Source organism: Balaenoptera borealis (genome assembly GCF_965194805.1).
Source record: "Balaenoptera borealis genome assembly, chromosome: 17".
In the NCBI taxonomy this organism is placed as follows: domain Eukaryota; kingdom Metazoa; phylum Chordata; class Mammalia; order Artiodactyla; family Balaenopteridae; genus Balaenoptera; species Balaenoptera borealis.
In genome coordinates this window covers 70,484,814-70,495,786 of record NC_138876.1, presented here as the reverse complement: position 1 = coordinate 70,495,786, position 10,973 = coordinate 70,484,814, and the positions used below count along the sequence as shown (strand labels likewise).

General features: G+C 40.9%; 1 pseudogene across 1 annotated transcript in view; it reads right to left on the bottom strand.

The window, feature by feature from the left end:
* Nucleotides 1-511: 511 nt before the first annotated feature.
* The window catches only part of LOC309614785 (macrophage immunometabolism regulator pseudogene), a 61,974-nt pseudogene continuing 51,512 nt past the window's right edge, over nt 512-10,973 (bottom strand). Inside the window, exon 2 of the transcript XR_014249799.1 lies at nt 512-10,452. The product of XR_014249799.1 is annotated as a macrophage immunometabolism regulator pseudogene (transcript). The remainder of the gene's footprint in view (nt 10,453-10,973) is intronic.

Below are 10,973 nucleotides of genomic sequence, written 5' to 3'. Positions count from 1 at the left end.
GGAGGGCGTGTATGCAGGGAACAAAGGCATTAAGCAAATTATAAACCAGATGAGTGTTACAAAGGAGTGGGGGAGGGAAGTCCTTCCTAAGAATGAGATCTGAGGAATGAGCCGGAGTCAGCCAGGCAGACAGTGGGGAAGTGTTCCAGGCAGTGGACACACTCCAAGATAAGGGAGAGCGTGGTGATTTGGGGGATGGAGAGAAATCCATACGGCTCTTGCAGAGAGTTGGAGGAGAGAAGTAGGGCCAGGTACTTGTATCTCCCTTCAAGGAAGGATTTGATGTCCAGCTGGGGCTCATGCAGTGGTCAGCAAATTCTACAGCTCTCAGCTCCTCAGGTGTGTTTCCTCTCCTGAGCTGATTGGCCCCAGGTCCCACCCTTCCTGGAGCTGCATGCATCCGGTGATGGGAGAGAGAGGGATCTAGAGATGCGGTAGGGGGCAGGGGGCAGGGGGCAGGGGGCAGGGGGCAGGGCTTATCTTACCCCAGAGCTCCCAGCCATGTTTTTTGGGGTCTGCCTCATTGTTCACCTGCATCCTCTAATTCTGCTTCCGCCCCCTTCCTTTCACAGGTGTTCATCCTTAATAAGCCTCTTGCTCCTCAAACTCTGCCAGCACTGGCTCCAGGAGGACTCAGCCTCCGACAGCAGAGAGATAGGAAGGCTTTGTGTCGTGTGTGACAATACTACGAGGCTTCCTCAGACACGGGAGAGGTGAGGGTCCTTGGGACCTGATAGGGATGGACTACAAGTCTGGCGAACAAGAACGACTTCGGCGGCTTCGTGGAAGGATCTGCAGGTAAGTTTGCCTTTGGGAGCTTCTGGAAGTCTGAGAACAAGTCGGGGGAGTGAGGATTTGTGATGAGCATCAAGGTCCTGGGGGGGTACATTTAAAATGCATTTCATTCTTTGTATTTTTCTAAATTTGTCTCAAATATAACATTTGTATATACTGTATAAATTAACCATACCAGTAACAAGTCTGTTTGGATTTATATATTTTTTTCATCCTTGGATCCTCCAGGAATGTAAGTAAAAGTGAACATTATACAAATATGTTTTCCCTAGAGGATATAATTAGATTACATACTGCTGGCATTTAAAATTTTATGTTCTGTTTGGGTAGTAGACTTTAAAAATAATAGGTAGTACTCCAGTGGGTACTTTGAAAAGCACTAAAATATTAAATAAATTGTATGTTTAACTTCTATTAGCTGGAGCAGGGGTATCTACATTCCTCTGCCCTTAATTTAGGGTGTACCATTATTGTCTAGTCTGCCCCCAAAGTACAGATACAGGAGCTCTTGCCCACCAGAAGAGTCCTAGGACGCTACAGAGACTGGTCTTCATTACAGATATCCTGGAGCACACAGGCAGCCGTTCTAGGACTAGAGGCTTAGTGATAGGCGTTGCCGTAAAGGCAATGGCGTGTTTGCCTTGCGGAGCCCCCTGGGCTGCTGGACGTGTTCTCCATCTGGCACAGCTCCTAGGTGTTCTCTTGATGCCCCTCACGGTCCCCTGACCCCAGTGCTTCTTGCGTTGGGGATCCATCTCAGGTCGCCATCGGGGAACGCTGACCTTTTTCTGTTCCTTCCCCTAGTCATTCCCCTCGGACCAGAAAAACGTCCAGCCCCCTCCCTGCCTCTTGAGGATGGGGGCACGAGGTCCTAACTTTAGAGCTTTACAGGTCATTTCAGAGGAAAGAAAGAGATAAAAATACATTATAAATTCCCTGCCAGGCAGCCAAATGTTTTGAATATGTGAAAGTGAAAGCAATTCATTTACATGAAAGTTCTAGAACACACAAAACTAATGTATGGTGATAAAAATAAGAACAGTGGTTTCCTCTGGAGCTGGGGGATGGGGCTTGAGGATTTTTTCTAGAGTGAAGGAAATGTTCTCTGTCTCGACGGGGCAGGGGTACATGTTTGTCTAAACGTATTGGACCGTGTGTTTAAAATCTACGCATTTCATGTAAGTTTAAAAAGAAAACAAGGTAACAGTTGAAAAATGAAAAAAAAGACTAAAACGAATTCAGGAAGGATTTATATTTCAGAGTTGTTTGGTTTTAGTTGTCTGACTTCGATAGGGGCAGTTGTAGGCAAGGACCCAACATCAGCATGCAGCTCTGCTAAGAAATATAAAAACATTTTTATCCACAGTTAATTATTTCTTATTGAAATCCAGAATCTTGCGTGAAGGTAAAGCTCTTTGAACAACTACAAAAAAATTGTTTTCATAAGTTAAATTAGCTAGGTGAAATTTGGTACACATTTCTTTAGCTTTTGTCTTCAGCTGACACCCAATATCTCTACCTACAGAGTGGCCACAAGTATAAATATAGGTGACTCTGTCCTGTTCGACCATGTTAAACATACACCAATCAGTGTGCAAGCTCTTGACAGGCGAGGGATGGTCACTCGGAGAGCAACCAGCATGACCCCAGAGGGGTGAGAGGCTGGTAGGGGTGATAATTTCTAAAACTGGATTGGGTGACATAGCCCTGTGGAGTATGCCGAATGCTGGCTAGATCAGAACACCCTTGGGTATGGATGCCAGAAAAGCTCAGGACACAGGATGAAAAGTTCAATTTGAATATCAGATAAGCAACAAATAATTTTTTAGTATAAGTATGCATGGAGATACTTATATATCCCTTGCATAAGTGGGATATATACATAGGACATAACTGCAAGGACATGATTATACTAAAAATTTACTTTTTTATCTGAAATTTAAATTTAACTGGTGTCCTATATTTTTATTTGCTAAATCTGGCAACTCTATGCTTGGGGTATGCTGAAAGGGCAGGGGTTTTGGTTTGTTTTTTTGTTCAGTAAAAATCAGGCACAAATAATTTGAGCCTGTGGTTCTCAAACCTTAGCTTGCATCAAAATCACCTGCAGAGCTCCTTAAAACAGACAATTGAGCCCAAGGTTCTGATTCAGGAGGTCTGGGGTGAGGTCCCGAAAATTTGCATTTTTAACATTCCCAGGTGTTGCTGATTCTGTGGATTCCAGGTATCATTTGAGACTAATGATTGGAGGCAATGCATTACAGATGTATGTACAAGGATTGCTAGAAATGCAGTGTTAATGTATCCCATCCATTGCCATTTTGCCCAGCACACTAAACTATGCATCATTAATGAGGGACAACAATCAAACATAATGTATTGTCATGTAATATCCATAAACCATTTATTATATATGGTTGCCTCTATTGCCAGGCTCTATGGCTACTCTACAGGTCAGTTATTTGCCTCTGTAGTGAATGCAGCCTTTTAATGAGTGTGACATTAAAATTCCATATTAGAATTAGAATAAATTAAAAATGTGATAAACCCATAAAATAGTAATATCAGAGGACCTTTGTTAAATTATATACCAAATATTTAACAAGGTGAGACACCCAGGAATAATTTATATTTTATTAAATACCACCACAATTTCCATAGCAAATTGTATATATGCAGACTTTATACAACCTCAGGAGTTTTGGAGTACCCAGAATGGAATTTCCACACTATGACTTTTTCCAGGGACCTGATTTCTTGGAGGAAAATAGTGGGATTTGCTTGTACTTTTCATGGAAATGGAACATATTGAAATGTTTTAAAGTAACCTTAAAGCTGACATTTTAAACTTCTGCCATCAAGATTACTGGGTTTTGTTCTTTTTACTTTTCTGTTTATTGACCTATTAAAATTGATTTGGATTTCCTCTTTTGAGGGAGAGAAATACATAGAGGGAAAAAATGAAAGACGGGTACTAGCATATTTTGTTAGGTGTCTAAGTCCTTTGGCCACTTTTTTGGAAACTGTTGATCTACTACAAATACACATAAAATATAAAGATAAACATATAAATATAAAAATATGTATTAGATATACCGAAATATGGGTGAAATACATCTAGGATTTGCTTTAAAATACTGCAACAAGAAAAAAGTCAGAGAAGGAAAGATGAAATGTTTGGCAAAATAAAATGGTGATAATTGTTGAAACTGGGTGATGGGAGCATGAAGTTTATGTTATAGTACCTTTGTGTGTTTAGAAATTTCTGTAAGTTTTTTAAAAAAAAAAAAACCTGAGGACTTATCTTATTTCTTAGCTTTGCCCACTAATTGGACAAGAAACCATACTCAAATCACTTGAATGTTCTGTCTCACTTTTTAGAAATAATTGTATTGCAATTAATCAGTAAGTAATTATTGAACTAGGCTTCTTGTGTAGGTAGCATTCTGACATTACTATCTAAATTCCCAGGGATATTGCCAAATTACTAGAAAGAATAATGTACTTTATAAAACTAAAATCACTTTTCAAGTATTATCACAAAATTCATTGTTGAGATTCTTTGAGTGTAAATGCATAGATATTTGGTAAATAAAATTTCCGGAAGATTTTTTTTTTTTTTCACATTTAAGAATAGTTGTTATGGTTAGGTAGCTGCTGAGATAGCACTTGCTCAGATTCCTATGTGAGAATAGGACAGGAAAAAAAAGTAATGGTAATCATCTTGGTTCCTTTTGTGTTTCTGAGGTACAAGCAAGCAACCTTTAAGATTTCTTTTTGTGTGTGTGTGTGTTTACATCACCCTTTTATTTCATAGTTAGAAATAATACAGTTCCACAGGGTAAATCGTCAATAAATAATGGTGTTTAATCATTAAATGTAAAAATCCCAACTCTTTGGCATCTGACAGGATTCTATTTCTTGTCAAACTAATGACTGTATAGATATAATTAATCTTAGTGATCATTCGTCAATACAATATATTACAATGGTGCAATTTACTCTAAAATGTACAACAGCTGAAAATTTCCAGCCCACCAAGAAATCTGATCAACTCAGTAAGATATGGGCCAACTTCCCCAAGGCTCTTTCACATGATTTGCCTCAGTGAAAGTATAATAAACGTTGATTAAGAGTTCCTAGGGTTTTCTAATAGTTATTCTGCTCTAGAGTTTGACATTTTTTCTTGCCAAAGAAAAGTCACAACTGAGACAGGAATGACCCACTCATTTAATTAAAAGGTGTTCTTATTTTATAAGCAAGACTGCTAACACCTTAGAAATTCACAGCCTCCAAAATAAAATTTAAAACAAGGAAGTCTATACTGGGCTTCCCTGGTGGCTCAGTGGTTAAGAACCCGTCTGCCAACGCAGGGGACACGGGTTCGAGCCCTGGTCCGGGAAGATCCCACATGCCGCAGAGCAACTAAGGCGGTGCCCCACAACTGCTGAGCCTGCGCTCTAGAGCCCATGAGCCACAACTACTAAAGCCCGCGTGCCTAGAGCCAGTGCTCCGCAACAAGAGAAGCCACCACAGTGAGAAGCCCGTGCACCGCAACGAAGAGGAGCCCTCGCTCGCCGCAACTAGAGAAAGCCTGCACGCAGCAACGAAGACCCAACGCAGCCAAAAATAAATAAATAAATTCATAAAAAAAGAAGAAAAGGAGGTCTATGCTGCCAGAAATGCCAATTCAGTAATAAATTGCACCTTCAAGAGTCAAAAAAGAAAAAAAAGAAATAGAAACTTTTACAAAAGGTAAATTACATACATTTTTTTCCCCAAAATATATTCAGGAATAGTTGAGCTGCAATTGTTACTAAAGCCAGGGCATTATTCCTTTAGCAACAAATTAAACCAGTGCAATTGACATAAATTGTTAAGTAATCCAGGATTAACTCATTAAAACTGTAGAGGCACTTCAGGCTCCTGCACTAATCCTAGAAACTGGAATTTCAGTGAGTGCCTGTGCTGCACAGAGGTAAAACTGAAACGACCCGATGCCATGCTGAATGGTATCACTTCATACTTAGTTTAAGCATGTGAGAGTAGAAATCATGAATTCCTCTATTAGAGTTCCATTCACTTACAGAACATTCAGATGCAAACAGTGTTATGCCTATAATCCCCAATTTAAAGAATCCTTTCCATTTTAAAGTTCCGGATGAATTTTAAATTAGAAAATAAGCACTAAGGAAACTTTTTCAACTTATGAAAACTTCATGTTGGAAATTTTCCGGTAAAGTTTCCCCCCACCCGTTGTAAAATAAATATTTTGTATCCCAAATTTAATTTTATGAAGACACACTTTAATAATGCTATAAAGAAATAATTTACAGAGATCAATAACTTTTCATGTGGAAATAAAAAATTCATTGCTCAATATTACTGAGGCAAGTGAAGAAAGATTGTTCTCTTGTCAGTTTGAAATGTTAATTTTTTCAGTGCAAAACCAGTTATAAAATATTTAAACTCAGTATTTAGAAATAAAAAGTGGTCCAATTTAGCAATGTTCAAGTTCTAAATTTCATAAAACAAATCATTACATATATTTTATAGTAAAATACAGAGATTAAAGAAGTACTTGAATATTTAAGATAAAAATTTCTAATGAATCATACCAAGTCAGCAACAACCAAGCAGATAACATTCCCAATTTGAGTATCAGAATTTTAAAGATGATATTACTGTACCAAAGCCTTTTTTTTCCTAGCTAAAAAGCTATGCAAACTAATGGTCAACATTCTGTTTTCCTTGCAGTTGCATGCTCTAGAATGATTTCACCTCAAGTACCTGTGATTTCATTCCTGTATTCAAAATTTGATCCAATTTTTATGTTCCAGGAACACTTAGTTGGTTTAACCATCTTTAATGTAAACAGTCCTGTACAGAGTACAACAGTGGAATTTTCAAGCCAAGTGTAGGCTGACCTAAACTGGTTTACACTCTCTGCAAGTCACTCGTGTATTATTCCTAGCAAACACACGGTCCCCTCTGAGGGTTAAGTGTTGAAGCTGGTACTGTAGCACTTCCGTGTCAGTGGCTCCTTGATGTTCATTTTATCTAGATTGAGATAGTCCAGAGATTTGGAGTGAGCCCTCTTACCTTTAAGAAGACAAAGAGGCAGAGGCCCATGGAGGACCTTTTTAAGGTTCATAAGGTAAAGATTTAGTGCACTTGTCTCCTGGGCTGGGCATCTGCCTTCGCCTCCTGCCATTGACAGCTGGAATCTCCTACTGCAGGTAGTACCTGCTTCTGGTTTTATACAAACGAGAGGAACGAGCAAGTCCTGCATCCAGCTGTTCGGAGCGCAAGGGAGGCACGGCTTCTCCCTTCCTCTCTTCACCTCCGCTGCACTTCTGGGCTAACTTCGGGAGTTCCTCACCAGTCGTGAAGCCAGCCAAACAGAGTCCACGGGGAGGATCTGGTAGCCTGACACAGTCCGGCGCATCGGCGAGCACTGAGCGCTGGAGCAGCGGGGCTTCTCCGCCTGTGCCTTTCCCGGGAGCTCACCTCGGCCACCGGCAAGGGCAGGGTGGTCAGGGGACTTCTGGACCCTCCGTTAACATCTACTTCCATTTCAGGCACCAGTCTGCACACTCCAGCCTAAATCCCAGAAGATGTCAGTGTCCAATTTCTAACGCGTCCCAAGGGAACACAGGCATAATAATTTTTCTGCTCTACTCCAGATACAGTGGCCCACAGCTCTGCGGCCTCCGCCGTGCTTGGGGCCGCGGAGACTGAGACAAGGGCGGGAGAGGCGCAGGGCTGCGGCGCCGAGATCCGGGCTGAGGCCGCCAGCCGGGTACCCTCTCCCACCTTGAAGATTTCTAAATACCATCTGTATCTACTACACGGTAATATAATGTAATTTAATTCCCCCAAAGGCCGGTAAATATAGAAGGAAAAACTTAGAGGTCCAGAATATGGAAGTTTGTGTGTCTGTTGCTGTGTATGCACAAGCATAAATGATTTAGAAAATTTGGAATACAATCCAGGCATGGCTGTATGGTGTACTTCCAGACCAGGGGAGAGGATGTCCTCCTTTTTATTTGCGGACTTGAAACCCTGGCATGGTTCAGGACCAGAAATGGCCTGTGGCCTGAAGGTCTGGGGATGCAGTGTGTGACCACATGCCCTGCCACCAGTGGTGGGGTTTACTGCATATTCATGACCCACGCTGAAGAAGCAGGAACTGCAAACCAGGATGAGAGTGCCCTTTGCACCCAGGGGAGTCGGGTAGACACAGGAAGCATGTGGTAAGTGCAGGTTGTACTCACCCTCCTGAATTGTTAGAAATTCTTTCCCATGGTTATTAAGCAATTATTCCCTGCCAGAAGGTGCATTCTGTGCAGAGGGTTGAAATCCTTTCATCGTGTGTTGTGTTTGAGTTAACTGTTTCCCCTCTGTTATGGACTGAATATTTGTGTGTCTCCACTCCCTACAAATTCATGTTGAAGCCCTAACCCCCAGTGTGGATATATTTGGAGATGGAGCCACTGAGGAAGCAATTAAGGTTAAAAAGTTCACAAGGGTGTGGCCCAGATCCAATAGGATTTGTGTCCTTATGAAAAGAGACACCAGAGAGCTTGCTCTCTCTCTCTCCCCTGCCCCATACCATGCACCAAAGAAAGGCAAGGTAGCTGTTTGCAAGTCAGGAACCTTGATCTTGGACTTCCAGCCTCCAGATCTGTGAGAAAATGAATGTTAAGTCACCCAGTCTGTGGTATTTTGTCATGGTAGCTGGAGCTAATAACCCTCCAAAACACAGATAAGAGCACTTCCTTCCAGGACACACCAGAGAGGTCAGTCTTGGTAGGAAAAGGAGTGGAGAGAAATCTGGAGGTTGAAACCTAACTGGAAAGGCAGGCCAGAGATGCATGCTTTAGCTGGGGATAGTGATGGTGATAGTGGGATTTCCTGAACAGTGGGAGGCAGCAGAGGGAACTGGTTATCCAGAGGAGACAGAGAAGTTGCCAAGAGAGAAGGCATTGATGACAACTTTATACCTTCTTTATGATTTTGCTTGTGAATCACCTTGGCAGGAGGCACAGAGTAGTTGTTCAATAAACCTTTGGGTAAACACACCAATTCCTTTGGACATGGATTTGCTCTAGCACGTTGCTTATTTGTCATATATGCAGAATGGTAAATGTATCCAATAACTATTTTAGTCTTGTTAGTTTAGGCTTTCAAGAATAAAATCTTTATTACCCCAGGAGTACCAAATAGGGAGATTTCTTCCCATCAAAGCCTATATTTAAATAGTTTCCTCCTCCTTTTAGATGAGATAGTTACTGGAATATTTTTCTTCTAAGTTGACTTACTTTGTCAACAGTGTGCTATAGAAAAAAAATATTTCCTTTCATTAAACAAGGTGTCCAGTATCTTGATTGTGATAAAAGTAAATCAAGGTGGAATCCTAGTGATCATTTACCCATAATCAATGAAGATCTCTGCAAGCTTTGATTAGATTAATATCCACCACCCCTCCCCTCTCCTTCGCCCCTTGGCCTAGTAAAATTTGCCTGCATCTCCTACATTATATTCTTACACATTTGTAAAATTTAGAGAATGTTGCTTGGTATGAATGATGTGGGGCTCAGGTCCTTCACAATATACCTGTAATACCAGCCTTGTTATCCATATCGTACGGATAAAAATTAAAGGAGGACTCCTCTGGAGTATGTCTTAGAGACCCTGGACTGCTAATCAGAAACTTTACTCTTTTCTAAATATAAAGCCAAACATCTTGTCTCATTGGGCCCTCTCTTTACGAGAGCCATTACATTTGGAATTTTGAACACAACTTATTCCATGGTTTACTCATGGCATTTTCATTAATATTTTGGAAACACAATCTAACTTTGAACTAAAAGCCACTGATCAAAATCTACAAGTAACATTATGTGGCAAATAATGCCTGGGCTAAATATAAAAGCGGAGTAGCTTTGGAAAACTGAGCCATTCTTCTCACAGGTAACCCAAAAAGAGCTTTCATAAAACGTTTTGTGTGGCACCAGAAATTGGTGCTGGCTGATTACACAGGAAAGGAGTTTATTATGCAAATATTTATGGGAGAACCAGCTTGAAGCTAAGAGGCTGGGGATGATGTCCAACTACAAGCTGCAGAACAAGCCTGCAGAGCTTAACCACAGCCTTCACTGCTGTTGCCCCTGCCCCCCACTGCTGTTTCTGCAGCATGAGTTTGGCTTCTATTTTTTTAAAATTTATTTTATTGAAGTATAATTGACATACAATGTGTTAATTTCTGCTGTACAGCAAAGTGATTCAGTTATATATACATGTTCTTTTTTTAAATTTTAATAATCCCACATATTTTCCATCTAAACTTTTAAAAACTAAGTTTATTTATTTATTTATTTTAGTGGCGTTGGGTCTTTGTGGCTGTGCGTGTGCCTTCTCTAGTTGCAGCAAGCAGGGGCTACTCTTCGTTGCAGTGGCTTCTCTTTGTTGCGGAGCACGGGCTCTAGGCGGGCGGACTTCAGTAGTTGTGGCACGTGGGCTCAGTAGTTGTGGCTTGTGGGCTCTGGAGAGCAGGCTCAGTAGTTGTGGTGCATGGGCTTAGTGGCTCCACGGCATGTGGGATCTTCCCAGACCGGGGCTCAAACTTGTGTCCCCTGCATTGGCAGGTGGATTCTTAACCACTGTGCAACCAGGGAAGTATATATATATATATATATATATATATATATATATACTTTTTCATATTCTTTTCCATTATGGTTTATTACAGGATATTGAATATAGTTCCCTGGGCTGTAAGTAGGACCTTGTTGTTTATCCATTGTATATATAATAGTTTGCACCTGCTAAACCCAAACTCCCAATCCAACCCTCCCCCACCCTCCCTCCCCCCTGGCAACCACAGGTCTGTTTTCTATGTCTGTGAGTCTGTTTCTGATTCATAGATAAGTTCATTTGTGTCATAGTTTAGATTCCACATATAAGTGATATCATATGGTATTCGTCTTTCTCTGTCTGACTTACTTCACTTAGTATGACAATCTCTAGGTCCATCCATGCTGCTGCAAATGGCATTATCTCATTCTTTTTTATAGCTTAGTACTATTCCACTGCATATATATGTACCACACCTTCTTTATCCATTCCTCTGTCCCTGGACACTCAGGTTGTTTCCGTGTCTTGGCTACTGTGAA